We start from the raw sequence: 21718 nt of genomic DNA on the forward strand, positions 1-21718 counted from the left end.
TGAATGAATTGACGTTTCAATTATTTTGGAATGTTAATTTTAATATTTAATTTAATTTGTTAATTAATTTATTAACTTTCAATCTACCCATCTAAGTTCCTTCTCCTCCATTATTTTTCAATAATTATTCTTTTTTTCATGATTTTATTCATAAATTTAATATTAATTTATTTTATTAAATAATAAATATTTTATTTAAATAATATTTATAGAAATTGCAGAATCTCCACAAATTACTAGTTAAAAAAAAGGCCAGGTAACTAAATTGAAAATTCACACTCGTTACCGTGTGAGAATGCATGTGAGCTTCACGGGGTTACTTAAAAGCCAAAAATGGAATGTAAAGTGTTTGGATTTGTTTTATGAATGTTTTGTGGAGATAGATTTAGAAAAATAAAAATAAATAAGTATGTTTATTTGAATTTGTTTTTGAAGATAGTTTAAAATAAGGTATTGTATGTTTAATGTTGTGTCTTGGGAGACAAAAATTACTATATATTACCAAATCATATTTTTTTTAATATATATTTACGTATGTGTATATATATGTATGTGTTTATGTTAAAACAATTAAAACATCCAAATAAAATACTTCTGTATAATGATAGATATTAAGTACGTTTTAACTCATTTCAGAGATAACTTGAAAATGAAAACAAATATAGTATAATTTTCTCCACGAGTGCGAAGACATGCATTTTCTCCACTTATCATATGATTGATTTTTTAGATTCAGTCGAACCCAATTCAAATTAGAATTTTTCGGTTGGTGGAGATTGCATTTAGCCCAAAACCTGAAAAGTAGAAAATGTGCCTTCTATAGCCGTCTTTTATATTCATATATATAATTTAACGGATAAATTATAATAAGTTTTTCTAAAGGTTTGAGAATAATTACAAATAATATCTCCTAATGTTTGATAGAATCATGTAATTCTTGAATAAAGGCATAAAATTATCAACTTTGCTCTTGTTGTATTTTCTTTTTCTCTTTTAAAAAAATTGAATGAGGTAGATGGAAAATTTGAAAATATTATAAAAAAAATTGTTCAATTAGTCAACCAAAAAATTCAATTTCTTTCTATTATACATTACGATATATAGGATGACAATGATTACAATGATTGATATTGATTGATTCTGAATTTGAATAAGTGGCTTAACCGAGGGTCTAAAAGTAATATTAAATATTTTATAATTTTTTGTAACTATATATACAAGTGTTTTCTAACCATATATTGGTAATATAATGTTTTTTTTTCTTTTTTTAACAAATAAAATGGGACTCAAATGGTACTTTCCGACTATAAGATTGTAGCACTCTCCTCAAAATCACTGAACAAACATATAATTAAAGATATATATATAGAAAGAGAAACATATTTGTATTTAATCATTTATAGATACATAAATGTATATATCCATTATATCATAACATCTAATTCCTTCAAATCTTACACAATTATTTTTCATATATATATATTTAGTTAGTCACATTCTTTGACCCTAGCTAGTGCATATAGAGGGCAAAGAAGGACAAAACAGAGGCGCCGATCAACGATCCAACAGCAGGCAAGGCAGCAGCAATTGCATTACTGGCTGGGGCGTGGGCTGCGTCGTGGCCTGCAGGGGCGGCTGCATCGTGGCCTGCAGGGGCTTCTGCCGGTGCATGTGCGTGGCTGTGGTCACCAGCCGCCACCACTGAGCTAATGGTGGCGATGACGATGAGAGCGAGGAGTGCGATCTTCCTCATATCCATGGCAGCGGGGGGGTGAGGTTGGTGCGAGAGACTCAAGGACAAGTTCAAAAGAGGGCGGAGAGAGTTGTTTGTGACTATACTCTTGCCTGCGTTTCTCTCTGTGGTTTGGTGCCTGTTGATCAAGTATCTGTTGATGGCCTTTATAGAGCAGTAGAGTGCCTACTTTTAGAAAGTGCTTTTGTTCATTCTTTTACAATATGCTATTTTTGGAATGATACTGACATTGCTCCTTTAATGTCGCAATGATGACGACGAGCTCTCATGTACGTAGTGGTTGGAGGGTAACTTTTGTGAGCCACATAATTTGTGGGATTCTATTACAACTTTTCTTTAATTTTCTTTTATTTTGGGATGTAAATTGATTGAGTGTAATAAGACACATTCATAGTGTTCCGTTCCATTTTTGGCCCATTTTCGAGATGGGCCAAAACATGATAAATATTTTAAAAATTTTGATGGTGTTTTGAAATATTTTGAAACAGTGCCTATCTCTAACATATATTTATTTATCTTTATTTTTCTTTTTCTATCTTTACAGAACACACCAAAACAAGTTAAAAATGATACCAAACATAGTGATTACTCTTCCAATTTGTTTTATAAATTGCTGTTGAGTTGGAAGATTGCATTTGAGGTTGGCTTGATCGATGACCAAATTCAACTCCAATAATCTTTAAGTGAATTGAGTTTGAGTAGTTTAATATTTTTAAATATATTTATTTATTTATTGAAATCCAATTGAATTTGAATTGTGTTTAATTTTTCTTTTTTCAATGAATGGTAATACTTAGGTTTTGTTTGTTAAGTTAATAAATTGAATACAAATAAGCTTTTACAGGACAATCTCAAATTAAGTATCAAGTACGTTTGATTAAATTTTCAATTATGTGTTTATTCGATGTTGCGTTTATCTACTAAACAAAAAGGAAAGCGACAAAAAGTAGGGTAAGAATTTAGTAGAAAATGTACCTTCTATATATATATAGCCGTCTTCTATATAATTTAAATGACGAGGAAAAATGCAATTTTGATACAGTTTTTAGGGGCGATCACAGTTTCAGTTCAGATTCGTTCTAAAATAACAATTTAAGATTGCAACTTTTAAAAAGTGACAATTTAAATTCAAATAACCTTAATTTGGTCGGAATCTCATCGTCAAGTGGCAGGTGATCTGGCAGACATGGTGACATGTTTTTAAATGAATTTAATTTTTTTTAATTCTCTTCACTTTTTAAATTATAATTTTTATCATTTTCTTATAATTATTTTAAATTGATTTAATTAAAAAATTTAATTAAATTGGCCGCAAGAGCATTGCGATCGCTCTCAGTTCTTGGTTTGGCTAACATAGCAGATCTAGATGACACGCAGGCATGGTGAGGTAGCAATAGTGACATATTTTATTTTAGAAAAAATTACAATGGGTTTTCATCATATTTGACATAATTAGAAATATTCCCTCTTATTATTTAAAAAATTATAAATACCCACCTTAAATTACAAATACATTTTTGTAATAACTTATTGTTGGAGGTATTTATTAGAATATTTATAATTTCAAGAACGAATTGATAAATTTTTAACAATAACAAAGAAATTTGTAATTAAAGCAAATATCAAGAGAGGCCCTTGTAATTCACCATTTACTTTAATAACTGGCTTAAAGTATTAGATCAAGTTATTTTATTTTGTCTCCGATAAAATTTTTTGAGCATCCATGATATAACATTTACCTTTTAAATTAATAAATATAACAAAAGATTAAAATTAAAAAATATTAAAAAATTAACTCTTTTGTAATTCTAAAAAGATAAAACATAAAAATAAAAAAGTACCAAAATTCCAAAACCCAAAATATATTTAAACCTCATAAAATGAGAAAAAATCACATTTAGAGCACGTGGATGACATCGTATGTTTTATTATTCATTTTTGAAATCACATAAAAGTAAATTGATATTTCTTTTTATTAATTTTGATAACATGAGACGAAGATAAATTAGGGATAAAAGGCATTTATATTTAACCAATATTTGTAGATACATGTATATATCCATCATCCTAACATGTCCTTGCAATCTTACACATTCGTGTTACATATATATATATATATATATATGTGTATATATATATTTATTTAGTCACATTCGTTTACTCTAGTGCATGTACAGTGTAAAGAAGGACAAGATAGAGGCGCCAATCAACGACCAAACAGCAGGCAAGGCAGCGATAGCATTATTTGCTGGGGCGTGGGCTGTTTCGTGGGCTGGGGCGGCTGCATCGTGGGTTGCAGGTGCGGGTGCCGGTGCATGTGCGTGGCTGTGAGAGTGGTCGGCAGCCGCCACGACAGAGCTAATGGTGGCAATGACAATGAGAGCGGCGAATGCGATCTTCTTCATATCCATGGCGGCGACAGTTGAATGAAGGCGAGAATCAAGGAAAACTTCTAAGAGGGCTCAGAGAGTTTTCTTACTGTAATCTTGATTGCGTTTCTCTGTGTTGTTTGTGTGTGGTTTGATGCCTTGTTGATCAAAGTTTGTGGCTCTTTATAGCAATAGAGAGTGGCTACTTTTAGTTAATATTTGTGGTTATTTCTTTTACTTGGTATTTTTGGAATGTTTTTGGGCATTGCTGCTCCTATGATGTCGGGATGATGACAAGTTTACATGTAATGACTGCATGGTGCTTGGCTGGTAATTCTGCGAGCCACATAACTCGTCTACATGTTTTGTTTAGCTTGTTTCCATTTGGGGATTTAAATTAATTAAGTGTAATATAACACTTTATTATTCTAACTTGTTTAGTTGTTATTGAGCCAAAATGATTGTATTTGAGCTTGGTTTGATTGATGACCAAATTGAACTCAAATAACCATCAATTGAGTTGAACTTAATTGGTTTAATATTTTTTTTTTTAAAAAAAAACATATGAATTATTAATATATTTTTTTTTAATAAATTGATTAAAATCATCAATATCAGATGCAACCATCACCAATAATAATAATAATCATATACTATCTGTCAATATCAAATAATTATTTTTAATCAACATCTACTATTAAAGTAGAATAACATCCATCATGTTGGTGGATTCGAACCCTTCACCTTAGAATTCTAATCAACATCTACTATTAAAGTAGAATAACATCCATCATGTTGGTGGATTCGAACCCTTCACCTTAGAGTCACGACGCATCAACTTCGCCAATTGAGCCAAACCTTATCGGCCATGATTTAATATTTTCAAGCACATTTTATTTACTACTTTTAGTAGCCAAATCAAATTCGTACCGCAAACGAAAGGTAAAATTCAATTTGTTTGATTAATTTCTCAATAATATTTTTATTCATAGTTGAGTTTATATGAAAAATAAAAAGGAATTGAATTCTTTTTCGTCCTTTAGTTTTGTCCCCAATTCATTTTGGTCCTTCAAGTATTACCATTTTCGTCCCTTAGTTTTCGTGCTTTGAATAGAAAATTACAGGTAATTGTCAATTAAATTTTGAAGTTTTTATTCTTTTGTACTGTAATAATTAGATCTTTATATTTGGTACTTGTTTGGTAAATAGGTTAAGAAGAATGCGATGGATCAATCCAACAGTTAGCACTCAAAATTCTATCAGCAATGGATGTCCATTGGAAGCAACATTTCAGACAGTGTGAGATTCAACATTTTTAAGAGGTTCAATCTGTCTAATAAGGTGGTTACAGAATAGTACTGTGTGTGGACAACAATAATTGCAAACTCAAAGGTTGTTTTGTAGCCTCTTTTGAAATTGTATATGGCTTATTTAAGGATGTATGTATGTTGAGTGCTTGAATCCCATTTTATATGGGATCACAGACGGAATAATTTTTATAATTTTATTTTCTTAATTAAGTTTTTTTTTTTTAAAAAAAATGCCAATTGGTCGAATATTTATACATTTGCCATTTGAGATTGAATCTTTGTCCGTGTCTTAATCCATTTCTGATTTTCATCTTTAAAGCCCTGTTCTCTTATAGTAAAAAACATGAGTGATTTTTTAAAAATAAAAAAGGATATTTCTTGGATTTGGGTATGCAAGTTGTGTACCTTCTTCCGGGGTTCAAAATTGTCCACAAAGTCTTGAGGATTATATTTTGTGCACAATGACAAATTTCATCTATCCAAATTCCTCATCTGTTTGCCTCCACATTTCTGTCCATTTTTTCCCCTTCAATTTAGAGGAAAAATACCGGTTGACTAAAGGCTTGAGAGATATTGATTTATTTATCCAAACAGCCTTGCCAGGAAGTAATTATTTCATCCTTAAAAATACCATGTGTTGTGCACGTGACCACTTTGCGATAGAAAAATTGTGTGAAATGATAAAATGCCGAATTTGTGTGGTTCGTATGTATAACAAAGTGAAACAAACAAAAATGCAGGTGACAAAGTGTAAAAATGGATATAATTTGGATAGGCAAAATGATTTTTACCATAGATATCAACTATTTTTAAATTTGTTTTAAGTATACAAATGAAATTAAATTTTAATGGGTCGTGTATATATGTAATTTGAATTACAAAATGTAACTCAGAGTAAAGATAAATAATTTGAATAACGCGCTTTTAAAACTACAAGATGTAACATTTTTCTTAGAATGACAGAAACCACAGATAAAGATATATGTATAGAGAGAAAATTTAGCAATTTATAGATACATGTAACATGTAGTGTCTTCTTACAATGTTGGTTTACATATATATATATATATATTTATTTATTTATTTAAAAATTTATTCAGTCACATTCTTTAACCCTAGTGCATATAGAGGGCAAAGAAGGAGAAGATAGATGCTGCAATCAATGACCCAACAGCAGGCAAGGCGGCAACCATTGCATTACTGGCTGGGGCGTGGGCTGCGTCGTGGCCTGCAGGGGCGGCTGCATCGTGGCCTGCAGGGGCTTCTGCCGGTGCATGTGCGTGGCTGTGGTCACCAGCCGCCACCACTGAGCTAATGGTGGCGATGACGATGAGAGCAACGAATGCAATCTTCCTCATATCCATGGCGGCGATGGTTGAATGAAGGCGAGACTCAAAGCTTTAAAGAGGGTCTGAGAGTTTTTTCACCGTAATCTTGCCTGCGTTTCTATGTGTTGTTTGTGTGTGTTCTGGTGATGAAAGTTGGTGGTTGTTCATGGGTTTTTATAGTAGTAGAATGGCTAGTTTTAGCTAATTTATATCTGCGGTTAACTCTTTTACTTGCTATTTTGGGAATGTCTTTGACATTGCTCCTTTGTTGTCGGGACGATGGCATGGTTACCTATGTGAGCCACATAATTCTCATGTACTTTGCTTTTAATTTATTTGAATTGGTGGTGTAAACTGATCGAGGGTACCTAGGATGACACTTTATTATTCAAACTTGTTCTAGACGCGGTTGGGCTTATAGATTGCATTTGAATTGGGTTTGATTAACCATCAAATCGAGCTCAAATAACTTTTAATTGAGTTCGTTTTAAATAATTTTTTTTTATCTGCGTTTGAAACCTTCTTGAACAAAAAAGTAAAATTCAACTTTCATGAATTCACTCTTCTCGCATGTAGATTTGAAGAAAAAAAAATATCTAAAATTGAATAAATTAAAAAAATATAAAACTAAAATATTATCTTGAAAATTAAAAGACGAAAGACAAAAAATCTATTTAATCCCTTGCTTGAAAAAGCTCTTCTTCTAAGTCTTAATTAATTCATATCAACGACAATATATATAATTCAAGCGTTGAAGTGAATGCTGTAGAAAATTTATTAACTAATATATATAGCTAATTAATTTTGGCCGCAACGCACTATTATCTAGAGATATTTAAACGAATTAAATTGATATGTGTCTAATTACATCAGATAAAGTAATTAATTAAATCAGAGCTTGATTAATTTTGTGTTACAAAATGAACTAATTAATGAACTTAGAAATTCCATTTAAGATAGCAAAGGGGCGGCAGCTGCAAATTCAATGACAGACCAATTTTTCCTCTATGTATATGTTAAGAGAGGAAATCCGGTCCCTTCCTTTTCTGTCTCCACGACTCTACCATAGTTCTAATCCATTGACGATAAAATTATATCTAATAACAAATTTTTCCTAATTTTTTAAAGTGAAAATCGCATGTGCCTAGAGGGGTTGGCGGACTCCTACGTATTTATTAAAATCTCAAAAAATATTTCTTGTATAATTTAAAAGTCGTAAATGATGAATAGTTAAATTCCCGTTACAAATTACCGGAATAATGAATAATATAAATAAAAACTAAGAAAAAGTGAGATATACAGATGTCTGCCCTTTGGTTTCTATGTATAATTTCATCATCATTGTAGTTTTTCATTTTCATCCTATTTAATAGAATTAGAAGGATACATTCTAACTCCTTACATACACAATTAGATTATGTTAGCCATTTTTATTTCTTGAGAGATTTGGATTGTAGAAATTCCCTACTAACATTGAAATTAATATCTTTGGGCATAGATTGTGGTCAACGTTTTCAAGGGCCAAAATGTTTTTATAGTACCATACAATAAGGGTAGTTTATTTTGATACCATAATTATGGCAGATACTGCTTTTAGTTTCATAAAACAGATAATCACATATTTTTAGTCCCAAAAAGTCACGTGCATTGTGGTTTTAGGACTATAAAAGCATTGTGATTTTGGGATAAAAAAGTCCCAAAAATATAAAAGACGTGATATTTTGAGTTTTATGGGACTAAAAAACATCAAATGCATGCTATAGTTGTGATATAAAAAAAAATCCTACCGTTATTTTAAGAAAATAAAAAAATATTTTGCCCGTTTTGAACTGTTTCAACTCATTTGCACCAATCGGAATGTGAAAAAGGTGGGCATATGTGATACGCTCTTGTCACATAATGTTTTTTCTGCGAATGATCCATTTTATGTTAGAATATTTATGTATATTTATGTTAGAATAAAATTTTAAATTTTCGTTGCGTTACTTTTCGACAATTCGAACCGAACAAAAGCACACATATAAAGTATTAGATATGTTGTTGAATTAATTAGTGATTCTGTTGTGGGTCTATTATAATTTTTTTCACTGTATATACAAGATCCACTTAGAATGACAGAAATCAAACTTAAACATATAAAGCGAGACTTTCCATTTGTAGAAACATGTATATATACTGATCATTTACGTACGTACATCCATCATCATAACATTGTAATTCCTCCAAATCTTACACGGATGTTTTACATGTATATATATATGTATTTATTTAGTCACATTCTTTAATTCAGGGCAAAGAAGGACATGATAGAGGCACCAATCAAGAACCCAACAGCAGGCAAGGCAGCAATTGCATTACTGGCTGCGTCGTGGGCTTCAGGGGCGGCTGCAGGGGCGCATGTGCATGGTCGGCAGCCGCCACGGCAGAGCTGATGGTGGCGATGACGATGAGAGCGAGGAGTGCGATCTTCTTCATATCCATGGCGTCGAGGGTTGGATGAAGGCAGGAGCAAGACTTAAGGAAAAGTTGAAAGAGAGAGGGGTGAGGTAGAGAGTTATTTTCACCGTAGTCTTGCCTGCCTGCGTTGTTTCTATGCGTTATTTGTTTGTGTTTTGATGCCTGGGTTCGTCATCCCTTTTTATAGCAGTAGAGTGGCTATTTTTACAAGTAATTTTAGTTAATATGTCCTTTGCTTGCTATTTTTGGAATGTCTTGCGCGTTGCTCCTTTGATGTCGGGATGAATGGAGTGATTGGTGTGGTTCTTGGAGAGTAACTTATATGAGCCACATAATTTGCTCAATTTGAGTACATGTTATATTTCATTTATTTTTTAATTATTTGGGGATGTAAATTAATTAATTGAATAATATTCTACTAGAAAACCTCATCGCCAATTGAGCTATTAACATTGCGTCTAAATTTGATTTGAGTAATGACCAAGTCGAATTCAAATAATCTTTACATGAATTGAGCATGAGCCGTCCGACATTTTCAAACATATTTTATCTATTTTTAGTGATTGAATTGAGTTAGAACTGCGCGTGTTTCAGAACTTTCTCAATGAATAATTACATTTAAAATCGAGTTGCTTAATTAATAAATTTGAGTGTCAGGCAAGTTTCATGGACTGATCTCAAATTGAGTATCAATTAATTTAATTAACTTTGCAATTAGTTTTTATTTGATATAGGGTTTATTGCAAAATGAAAAAGGAAGGAGAAAAAAAGTATACTAAGTGAACAAAAACATAGAAAATGAAGTTCGGTCATCTACTTTAAATTGAAGGAAAATTTTAATTTGGCCGTGTAAGTATGAGAGTGGCATTTTGATTCTGTACAAGTTGTTTTTGTAACTTGGTCTAACGATTTTTTAAATTTATGGACTTGTATATTACAAAGGGAGTGACAAATAATAGTAATCTATAATTAATTAATTTTTGACAATTTCAAGACTTCGGCCACCAAAATTTGCTAGGCAGACAAAATTAATGCCCTTTTCATTTGGAGCTTTTCCTAACTTGACATTTTTTCTATCTGCCACATAACCACTTATATTGCAAAAGTTTCTTGCCACATAAGCAACGGCGTGGAGAAAAAGGAAAAAAAATACTTTTTTGTTTGGTTTTTTTAACTGACCGAACATTTTTTCTCTCCTTTGCCACATTAGGGATTACGTGGAAAAAAAAGGTCAAATTCTTTAAAGATAAATTTAGAATTTATTTTATCTACTCATCGTTTGTGGAGTAAATTTCAGCCACTTTTAAAATTCTACAATTGTTAAAAATTAATTAATTATAGGTCGCTATTTGACATTCTCATATCTTGAGTCCTCTTATATACAAAACAGTAAATGCAATTTAGTCGAGACAATTCCAAGCAATTTTGCGAGACAATGGCATATGATTGTAATTCTTCACTCCATACTCAAGTAATTGGCCGAAATTGTCCTAAATTCACGAAATTTTAAAAAGTTTAAAAAAATACATTCATACAAGATGAAAAATATCACAACCCAAATTTAAGAATTAATTTTATATTGTATATATATGGGTAAATTACAAACGAGCTCCCATAAAATTTGGCATTATTACATTTTGGATGGAGCCTTAAATTATCAATTTTGTCTTTGCTGTTTTTCTTTCTTTTGAAAAAATTTGTAAAAGATCCAACGAGGTGGATAGAATATTTTTAAAAAATAAAATAAAAATGTAAAAATTTCTAAATTATATTGAGTGCCTAAAATATTTGATTTTTCCAAATACAGAAATTATAAAATTAAACTATAATGTGTCGAGAGTACATATAATTTGAATTATAGAATATAACTCAAATGTAAGTGATTCTGTTTTGCCTCTCTTTACAATTTTTTTCTTACTATATGTACAGGTTCTTCAATTTAAATCATCAAACGGAATAAAATCCATAATTTAACACTTTTTTTTTTTTTTAATAAAAAAGTATAATGGCCCTCAAATTTCACTTTTTCGCTTTAATTAAGAAGTAAAACTGCTGTCAGAACGACGAATATCAGACATAAAGATGTATCCAGAAACGAATTTGTATTTAGCCATTCATAGATACATGTATATACGTACATCCATCATCACATGTAAGTTCTCAAGAAATTCTAACTCAATTCAAAAAATTGGGTTTTACCGTAGTCGAACTAATTATTAGTAAGTGCAATACACCTATGATATGGTGTAGTAAATGTAGTACAAGTGTACTACACTTGTTTCATAATTGATTTGGTTCGACCAAATATAAGAATTTTCCGCAAGTTTATCAAATCTTACCCGGCGGGTTTATATATATATATATATATGTATGTATTTAGTCACATTCTTCAACCCTATTGCATATACAGGACAAAGAAGGAGAAGACAGAGGCGCCAATGAACGACCCCACAGCAGGCAAGGCAGCAATAGCATTATTGGCGGCGTGGTCTGGGGTAGGTGCCGGTGCATATTCGGAATTGTGAGAATGGTTTCTCGCCGCCATGACAGAGCTAAAGGTGGCGATGTAGATGAGAGCGACAAACGCGATCTTCCTCATATCCATGGCAGCTATGGCTGAACAAATTAAGGCGAGAGTGATGAGCGAGTTTGTTCGCTCGCCGGAGTCCCGCCTGCGTTTCTGTTGTGTGAATTTTGCTGCCTTGCTGTTGAAAATCGGTGTGTGTTGGTGGGTTTTTATATTGGCTATTTTCCGAAATCATAAGAGTTAATAATAGCTGTGGCTGTGGTTGATTCTTTAATTTGCTTCCTATTTTTGGAATTCTTTTGAACATTGCTCCTTTGAGGTCGCGACCATTGAATGATTTTGTGGAAGCTTGAGGGTAACTTAATTATGTGAGCCATATAATTGTATGATTCGAGTACGATCATGTTATTTTTAATTTCTTTTTATTTGGGGACAGGATGTAAGTTTATAAACTTATATTTGAGTTTAATTTGATATATGCCGTGCGAATCTAACTCGTTTAGTCCCATAAAATAAGAGAAAAATTTATTTTGATACCACATTTGTGGAAGCTGTAGCTTTTAGTCCTATAAAACTTATAATCACGTATTTTTAATCTCAAAAAGTCATGTACGTTGTGGTTTTGGGACTAAAAAGGTGTTGTGATTAAAAAGTAACGTGATTTTAAGTTTTATGGGACTAAAAACATCACCTGTCATAATTGTGGTATCAAAATAAATTTTGTCCTTATTTTAGGGGATTAAAACAATGTTTTGTCTCAAAACTGAATAACTTTTAATTTGGTAGAGCTCGAGAGGTTTTAAATATTTCAAATATTTTATTTATTTTTAGTATAAATTGAGTTTCGAACTGAACATTTGAAATTTTTTTTGAGCGACAGGTTTTGATGTTGAGTTTATATGCAAAAGATTGAAAATGTAGTTCATTCATCTACTTTCAATTGATTATATATTGTCATTATGTGTATGAAATATTTTAATCTTTTTAAGTTATAACATACAAAATTAATTTTGCATATATCCTGCGTATATTTTAATTTTATCTCCAATTATCTTGTTTTCTGAAAATTAAATTAATGAATTTGGTTAATCATGATTACGATAACATATATATATGTGAAACAATTAATTAGTTTTTATATCGAATTAATCAACTTTTATAAATTAATTTGAACTTCCTTACATTTGAGAATAAAAATATAATATAAGCGAGTGAAATTATGACCATATAAATCTAAGTATTAATGTGTGGATTTAAATTTGAATTAAAAAAAATAGTTTCGTCTAAAATTCCTGCAAATAGTTAATTAATATATTTTTATTATTATATTTAATAAATATTAAGTTGTAGAGGTCTAGTTAAACAATAAATATTTTTTGAAGGAGCCCAATTGTAATATAACAAACCTTAGTGGACATACCTATAATTCGAATAAACCTCAAGGGACAGCGAAGGTAAAAGGATGATTTTATGAAGAACGCCAAGGTTTTTTTTAACGAAGTTAAATGTAATTTACCCCTTGTGATTTGTGAAATGAGCAAAAAAATATTTTTATGAAAAAAAATTAGAAAATTACCTATTTTGGAAAATAAAGCAAATTACCTCATATCAAAAAATTTTACAGAAGGTTTTGGGAAAAATATTATTTTAGTCCGCTAGTATACCTAATTTTAATTTTAGTCCGATAACTTTGTCCATTTTTATTTAGGTTCAGTAACTTACGAAATTGCATACTTTTAGTCCTCTGACAGATTTTCGGACAATTTTATCCCTATGAGGATATGGACTAAAACTGCCTTTCAAAAGTTGCATAGAGCTAAAATTGTCCGAAAAATCTGCCAGATAACTAAAAGTAAACAATTTTGTAAGTTATTTTTTCCGAAGGTTTTTTGCTCATGATGATAGGGGATAAATTGCATTTTCTCTTTTTAATGATACATAGTGCCAAGGGAAGTAGATGTAATTTTTGGATTCGAAGCGGTCTAAAAATTAGACAAAATTCTATAAAATGAAAGTATAATTATCCCTTTAAATTATAAAATATAACTCAAGTTAATTAACACAAAAAATCTGAATAGTAGAAGATGTGTCTTTTATATCATTTAAATAATTAGCTACAAAAAATTAACCACATTAATAAATGATTCTATTTTGTCTCTCTTGTATTTTTTTTTTCAGTGTACAGGGGACAGGGCTTTTAAATAATCTACATTAATATAAAATGGGTAGTTAAATGCATTTTTTCTTTCTGTAAAAAAAAAATATAATGACACTCAAATTACCCTTTTTCCAGTGTAAGATGTAACAATTATTCCCTCAAAATAACAGAAATCACAGGTAAAGATATTAGAAAGAAACATATTTATATTTATCCATTCATTTATAGAGATACATGTATATGTATCCATATTTGTATACATCCATCATCATCATCATCATCATCATCATAATTCACATGTAAGTCCTTCAAATCTTACACGATTCTTTTACATCTATATATATATATATATATATATATATATATTACTACTTTTCCATTCTTTAACCCTAATGCATATGGAGGGCAAAGAAGGAGAAGACAGATGCGGCCATGAAGGATCCAAAAGCAGGCAAGGCGGCAACCATTGCATTACTGGCTGGGGCGTGGGCTGCGTCGTGGCCTGCAGGGGCGGCTGGCAGCCGCCACGGCAGAGCTAATGGTGGCGATGACGATGAGAGCGACGAGTGCGATCTTCCTCATATCCATGGCTGAGAGAATTTGTGTTGAGTACTGTAATGTAATCCTGCCTGCGTAATTTCTTTTTGCTGCTGTGTATTTTATTTTTTCTTCTTGTTGTCTTATTCTTTTTTATTGACAAAAGTTGGTTGTTGTTCACTGCTTTTTATAGCTGCAAAACTGCTATTCTTAGAAATTAATATTAGTGGTTAATTCTTTTTCTTGCTATTTTTGGGTATTGCTGCTCCTATGATGTCGGGATGAGCACAAGGTTATGAAGTGACTCTGTGGTGGTTGAAGGGCAACTTATGTTAGCCACAAAATTTGTATGATTTGACTACGACTTATGTGTTATTTGTTTTTATTTGAGGATGTAATTAAATTAATCCATCGACTCTATTTTTATTATACTTTATTATCGAGTTTGTCTTAGTTACCATCCATGAGTTTGAAAATTTGTATTTGAGTTTAATTTTATTAATGATTAAATCAAACTCGAATAATCTTTAAACGAATTGAGGTAGATAGATTGCATTTTAGTTTGGTTGATTAACCTTCATTTTTAGCATCGAATTGAGTCTTTACCAAATTTTATAACTTTCCGAACGAAAGGGTTAAATTCAACCTTGATTTGGTTTCATGTTATTAACCATATTAGCATCTAAATTAGGGCTTTCAACGAATTTGATGACGTGATAGTCCAAGTTCGAATTTTTTTAATTGTAATTTTTGTCCGGTATCTTTAAAGAATTGAAAATTTTGGTCCTCTAACTTTAGATGTAGCAATTTTAATTAGTTCTTTATCTTTCAAAATAGTAGTGATTTGGTCTTCAAGCCCAATTACCGACCAATTTGTCTTTTTATAATAAATCTCAATCACTACAAAAAAAAAAAAAAAAATTGTCTTTTTAGGAACAATTTTTTTTTTTTGCCTTAATTTGGAATGATTTTGTATTGATGGAATTAATTTGAACCGATTTTTGGAGCGATTTTGAAACGGTTTACCTTTTGTCGTAATAGTAGGCGATACAAATATTTTGAAACAGTTGGAGAAAGATTGTTCCAAACTGGAACGAATATTGTAACACACTGCAAATGACCGTTCCTATTTTGAAATCGAATATAAAGAAATATTTATCTTATTGGATCGCATTGGACTAATTTTGGAACGGTTATGTATTGTAATAGTGGTCTTATTTGGAAGGGTAATAATAATACTAATGCTTGATTTTTGGAACGGTGTGTATTTGATATGGTGATGTATTTTGGAACGGTATTTGAGATTTTATTGTGCTTCAGATTTAAAATACTTTTAGGTACGATTTTTTTTTTTTGGGAACAGTCTCTTGCAATTACTTTAGAAATTATTTTTGGAACATTTGGTGCTTGAATTAGTTTATGTTGCAATACATTTAGGAACAATCAAGCATATTTAGGAACAAGACTTCTTTAGAATTGTTTTAGGAACGGGTGTAGGAACGGTTTGTTTTTTTAAATATTTGTAATATTTTGTTTACAATCACTGATTAAACTCATTCCTAATTTTTTATGTTTAATAAATTTTATGTTAATAATTTAATTTTTATATTTAATAAATTTTAATAAATAATTTAATTAATCTAATAAATTTTGTTAAGTATTTTAATTTATATATTTAATAAATAATACAATTATATATTTTAATAAATAATAAATTTAATTTAATAAAATTTTAATTATTTAATTTTATGAATTTAATTAATTGAGTAAATACAAAATAATGGAATGTAATAAACATTACGAACATGAATAATTTATGATAAAATATTATCCAATTATAAAATTAAAAAAATAAAATATTTTAATTTTTAAAAAATATATTTTAATTATAAAAGTATTTTAATTTCAGAAACTTTTTCATTTTAAGAAAATATTTTTAATTTTATGAAAAATATATTTTAATTATAAAAAATAACTTAATTTCAGAAAAAAATATTTTAATGTTAGAAAAAATTAAATTTAATTTCTTAAATTTTTTAAATTCACGAAAAAATGCCAAAAACAAAATTGGAAAAAGAACAGAAAATATTACACACACACACAAAAAAAAGAAAAAAAAGGAAAGGCCGGTAAAAAAATAGTACATTAAATAAACAAATTAGAATAGAAAATGTTGTTCGGTCACCCACTTTGAACTGATGACATATTTCATATTTTATTATATATATATAGATATTATGAATAAAATATTTTATAGATAACATATATGCATTATAAGGTATTCGATATGTTGTGGAATGAAATGACAATGTGTTTGAACACTGTGTATTCAATTGTTTAAATTATATATTACATGAATAAAGTTGACATTTTGATGTGTTTCTTTTTTCTTTTATTAAAAATAAAATGTCAGTCTAATTATTGCACCTTTTCAACTTAGCTTTTAAACTATAAAATGTGAAACCACACATAAAAATACACAGAGAGAAATATTCATATTTAGCCAAATTTAAAAACATGTATATATACTGATTGTATACGTACGTACATCCATCATCGTAACATTGTAATCCCTCCAAATCTTACACGGATGTTTTACATGTATATATATACGTATTTATTTAGTCACATTCTTTAATTCAGGGCAAAGAAGGACATGATAGAGGCACCAATCAAGAACCCAACAGCAGGCAAGGCAGCAATTGCATTACTGGCTGCGTCGTGGGCTTCAGGGGCGTGTGCCGGGGCATGTGCATGGTCGGCAGCCGCCACGGCAGAGCTAATGGTGGCGATGACGATGAGAGCGAGGAGTGCGATCTTCTTCATATCCATGGCGTGGAGGGTTGGATGAAGGCAGGAGCAAGACTTAAGGAAAAGTTGAAAGAGAGAGGGGTGAGGTAGAGAGTTATTTTCACCGTAGTCTTGCCTGCCTGCGTTGTTTCTATGCGTTATTTGTTTGTGTTTTTGGTGCCTTGGTTGTTCATGCCTTTTTATAGCATTAGAGTGGCTATTTTTACAAGTAATATTAGTTAATATTTCCTTTGCTTGCTATTTTTGGAATGTCTTTGCGCGTTGCTCCTTTGATGTGGGGATGAATGGAGTGATTGGTGTGGTTGTTGGAGAGTAGCTTATGTGAGCCACATAATTTGCTCAATTTGAGTACATGTTATGTTTAATCTGTTTTTAATTATTCAGGGAAGCAAATAAATCGAGTTTAATAGAAAATTTTATTATTTGGGCACGGGCTTTAAGTATTGTATTTGAGTTTGATTTGATTAATTATGAAAATCAAACTCCAATGAACTCAAATTGATATATTTGATTCAAGTTTTGAAACATGTTCCAAGAAAAAGTTAAATTCGAGTTCTATATGCAAAATTAAAAATTGAGCTCAAACTAGAGTTTTTATGAGACAATAGTCATTTAGAGAGGAAAAAAAATACAACAGTAAGTAAACAAAGGAGATGACATATATTATATTTACTTCATACAAAAATATTTCATGATTTTCAAATATACAAATAAAAGTAAATTTCGTGTGTACATATAATTTGAACTATAAAATATTGTGAGTCCAATTTAAAATAAAAAATCTTAGTAGAAGATGTGCCTTCCATAGCTGTCTTTTATATGCAGTCTAAGATTAATTATATTTAAACTTTCTCAAAAAATAAAAAAGTATACTTTTTTTAAGAAATATAAAATTGTTCTTACATCCTTTTCCCATTTATAATTAACCCCCATTCGTTAGCTAACCCTATATATAATTAACCGTTAATATAAATAATTAGCTAAGAAATGACACCAAAAACACAGAATGATTACCATAGCTTCTTAAAGTGTTTTTTGGATTTGTGGCTTAAAAATAAAGAAAAGAAAAACAGTTTAATTTGGAGCGTTAAATTGGGCCAAAAGCTTTTAACTGCTCTATTTTTTTAAAAAAATAATTTTAATTTTAGTTATACTATTTTACACTAATTGTAATGATTTTTATTGAAATTACCTTTTGCAATTTATTTTTCAAATTTGCAGAGTCAGAGTTGATGTTGAGCTCTTCAAACAATTTTATTAATAATTTTGCTATTTATGAACGTTTTCATTCTATTCACTACATTATTCGACATTATTTCTATTCTATAGAAAAATATGAATATGTCAGTGATTAATTGATGAAAAAGTTAAAACTTTTTTACAACCATGTAAATGGACTTATTGATGAACAATCATATTAATTAGTTTGTTGGAACATTATTTAAGAGTTGTTTTTATTAGTATTTAATGTCCTAATAATATAAATTATAGTTACTTGGAAAAAATTAAATATAAATATACTTAATGAAATATATTAATTATGTTTTTAGAAAAATCAATTATATATATTATGGTTAGGTGGCATTGTTTATTTTTTTTAAAAAATAGTTTATGTCATCAAATTTCGACAAGTTTAAAAAATTCGATGCCCGAAACCTTGGAATTGCAAAAAAATTATTTATTTATAAGTCAATTTTGCTACCCCTATAATTAGTATATATTCTTATTTTACGACCCCTTATATACAAAATAGTAAATTTAATTAATTAGCCGTTTGTAGACACTTTCCATTTTTAATTTTAGTATAATTTTTAACTTTTTCTGCAATAAATACGTTTTTAAGAACATAAGTCCTCGCAAACACTCCCGTGCGGTGTATGTTAGGTATGTAGTTGTGGGAATAAGTTATGATGATTCTGTTATGTCTGTCCATTAAATTCTTTTCACTAAATATATGTCTTTTTAATTAGTAAAATTGATCGATAATTCAATACGCTCTTTTTAATTAGTAAAAAGAAATAAAATGGCATTTAAATTGCACATTTTCGACTTAGTATTTCAATTATAAGAACGACAAACATGATGACACATAATTAAAAATATTCAGAAACAAACATATTTTTATTTAGCCATTGACGTATGGATACATTGCATGTATATATACTATACTAATGCATGTGCATCTATCATCATAACATGCACATCCTTCAAAACTTACATAGTTATTTTACATATATATATATTTATATTTAAAAATTTATTCAGTGCAAGAAGTAGTCTTTAACCCTAATGCATATAGAGGGCAAAGAAGGAGAAGACAGATGCGGCCATGAAGGATCCAACAGCAGGCAAGGCAGCAGCAAGTGCATTACTGGCTGGGGCGTGGGCTGCGTCGTGGCCTGCAGGGGCGGCTGCATCGTGGCCTGCAGGGGCTTCTGCCGGTGCATGTGCGTGGCTGTGGTCACCAGCCGCCACCACAGAGCTAATGGTGGCGACGACGATGAGAGCGACGAGTGCGATCTTCCTCATATCCATGGCGACGACGAAAACTTCAAAGAGGGGGAGTGTGTGTGTGAATTTGTGGGAACACAGTAATTTATTTTTTATTTATATATGTTGCTGAGTTGTTGTGTTATTCTTTATTGAGGAAAGTGGGTTGTCGTTCATGGCTTTTTATACCTCCAAAATTGCTATTTTTAGAGATTAATATTTGTGGTTAATTCTTTTTCTTGCTATTTTTGGAATATTTTTGGGCGTTGATTCTTTCATGTCGCGATGGCTATGGAACGATTCTTTGGGGGCCTTGGACGGTTATAACTTATGCAAGCAGCATAATTTGCATGTTGTTGTCAGCGATAATCGCATTTTTTGATCCTATATGTTTGTATTTTTCTTGAATTATTTAATCATATTTATTTCGATTTTATTATATTGCATCCTATAAGTTGAATTAATTTTTAATTTTAATCTTTACATGTTATTTTCATTCAATAATTAGAGAAGTCATTAATTAGTATTTTTCGTTAATTATTAGATGAAAAATACATGCACTAGAAAAAAATTATTATTGGCTACAATATCAATGGTTATGGCTAAAAATTATGGTAAATAATTATTATTAACTATGATTAAATAAAATCGATGTAAAAATTAACTTTTCCACAAAATTACGGCATTTTTTAGGTGTTAGCAAATAAAATCAACCAGAAAAGTATCATTCAAGTTAAAAAAATATTTTAAATAAATTTAGCCAAACACACGTGTCTGGACTGCCACATCATCAAATTCATCGAAAGCCCTAATTTAGGTGTTATACATAGCTGATGACATAGAATTGTCTTGTCAAATTTGACCGAAAAGGACTAAAATTGCCATATTTATAAAGTTACAAGACTTAATTGCAAACTTTAATTTAAATAGGACTAAAATTGTATTTTTTTCATAAATCAATTACATAATAAGTATGATATACTTGTTATGTCACTAGTGTAGATTCAAGAATACAAATCAATCCACTAAGGGGTGGTAATATGAGTGGAAACCTATAGTTTCAACCCAACTCACTTTGTTTTGGGTTGGCTTGGGTATAGAATTTCTTAACGTGGATTTAATATGATTCTATGTAAATAGATTATGGGTCCTATATGAGTTCTGACAGGTCTTATGTAGGTTTTTAATGTTTAATTTTTTATTAGTCAATCAAAAGTCAATTTTAATAATATAACAGAATTGATGAAAGATATTAGTATAATCATGAATTCAAGATGGATTGTGATGCGTACCACAAATTTGGCCACACCACAAGAGTTGAAGGATCTTCAAGAAAATTCTAAGATTATCAGAGAACTAGCCATGCAAAAACAGAGGTTAGTACTCCAATGTTTAAGTTAGTAACGGATTATGAAGAAATAAAAGGAAAAATTTGAATAAAAATGAGAATAATGGTGAAATATGATGTGGGAGTGATAAATATTCGTGGAGTGTAAAATATAAGCTTGAAATATCCTAAAAGCTAAGAGAAAATGGTGCAAGAAAGTGAGAGTTCGAGAATAAGTGTGATGTTGTTTGATATTCTAATCAGAAATCTGCACATGACCTCTATTTATAGGCTTGTATAGAGTTGAATACAAGATCAATTGCTAAGTGTCATATTGCATTGAAAAGCTCCTTGAATTAGCTTTCATCCACAACAAACTGTTGTAGTAGATTTGGATAAGTATTGGCGGAAATACATGAGCTGAATAGAACTCTGCCAGATCCTATATTTTTCAAAATTAGTTATTTACAAAATTGCCAACTCATTTATGCCCCGATTTACTTGGAACAATTTGGTGATATTTTAGAGTGATGTGTACAAATATATTGATAAGCTACATGATGTGTCATCCATGTTGTATGATAACGTGTCTGGCTGAAATAGATTTATTTGTTGAATTTGCCAGTTCAATAAAGCAGCAGGCAATGGGCT

The sequence above is a fragment of the Sesamum indicum genome, linkage group LG1 (assembly GCF_000512975.1).
Source record: "Sesamum indicum cultivar Zhongzhi No. 13 linkage group LG1, S_indicum_v1.0, whole genome shotgun sequence".
NCBI classification, from domain to species: domain Eukaryota; kingdom Viridiplantae; phylum Streptophyta; class Magnoliopsida; order Lamiales; family Pedaliaceae; genus Sesamum; species Sesamum indicum.